The sequence below is a fragment of the Mus pahari genome, chromosome 13, assembly GCF_900095145.1.
Source record: "Mus pahari chromosome 13, PAHARI_EIJ_v1.1, whole genome shotgun sequence".
NCBI lineage: Eukaryota > Metazoa > Chordata > Mammalia > Rodentia > Muridae > Mus > Mus pahari.
The window spans coordinates 30,741,940-30,743,009 of record NC_034602.1 but is presented as its reverse complement, the minus strand read 5'-3'; the positions used below and the strand labels follow the sequence as shown (position 1 = coordinate 30,743,009).

Sequence of the window (1,070 nt, the reverse complement as noted above, 5' to 3'; positions counted from 1 at the left end):
GGGGGCTATAACTGCAGGAGTGGGTTATCTGTAAAAGGGGAGTCTTATTCCCTTGCCCCTCACCTTTCTCTCTCAAACACTGTCACTATACAATGCCTTCTGCATGGTATAACACAGGGGTAAGTCCTCACCGGATGAAGTCTTAACCTTTCCACAATCCAGACAGAACATACACCAAGTAAACTCACATTCTGTCCAGTCCGTGGTGTTCTGAGGCAGCAACAGAAAGAGGCATCTCCAAAATGTGGCTAACACCCAACTCATGCGGTCCCAAGCAGAGCAAACTTACAGCATGAAGGACCACCACCCACCCTCCCCTTTGGGCCTCACAGCTTAGTGTGTATCAGCTACATCCTCTCTGCCCTTCCAGTGGGAGTCACACGCCAGTACCTGGGCCCTGGGCCTTCTAACCAGAACTGACCTACAACAACCACTTGTCCAGGAGGATGGATTTCCCAGCCTGTGACCCATGAGCTAGTCCCTACGCTGGCTCTCCTCAGGTCGATCCTGGTGTTTCTATTGGCCCTAGACCCTTGACAAGTGTGTGCTTCTCCTGCTACCACTTCCCCCAGCCTGTCTGCATCCCTTGGCTGTGTCCCCAGTTCTACACAGGTCGGATGATGCTGATGGAATGGGGGAGGAAGGGACAGAAGCAGGTGCTTTCAGAACATCAGTCTGTGGCTGTAGCTAAAGTGGCCATGGTTCAAAAAAACGAGGACTTAGGGCTCAGATGCTAGCATCGATGTGAAAAGCTGGGCATGGGTGCACACATCTGTCACCCCAGGCAGGAGAGGGGGTGGGTTAGCGGTGGCAGTGGTGAGGCGGTTAGAGATAGGCAGATGCCAGGAGCCTAGGATTGGCCACACAGGATAGCCAATCTCTGGGTTCCAGATTTAGTGGGGGAAAAAAATCCTGTCTTAAATACTAAGGAAGACAGCCAGAAAGTAAAACACTCAGAACCAATTCCCAGTATCCATATGTATACACACACACACACCCTCCCCCTCCAACCAAAGAGACAGACAGACACACATACATACATACACACACACACACACACACACACACAC

The 1,070-nt window shown here is 51.4% G+C and overlaps 1 protein-coding gene across 1 annotated transcript in view; it reads right to left on the bottom strand.

Moving 5' to 3' along the window:
• Positions 1-1,070, bottom strand: part of Evc2 (EvC ciliary complex subunit 2) — an 85,300-nt gene that overhangs the window by 44,218 nt on the left and 40,012 nt on the right. The window lies entirely within an intron of this gene.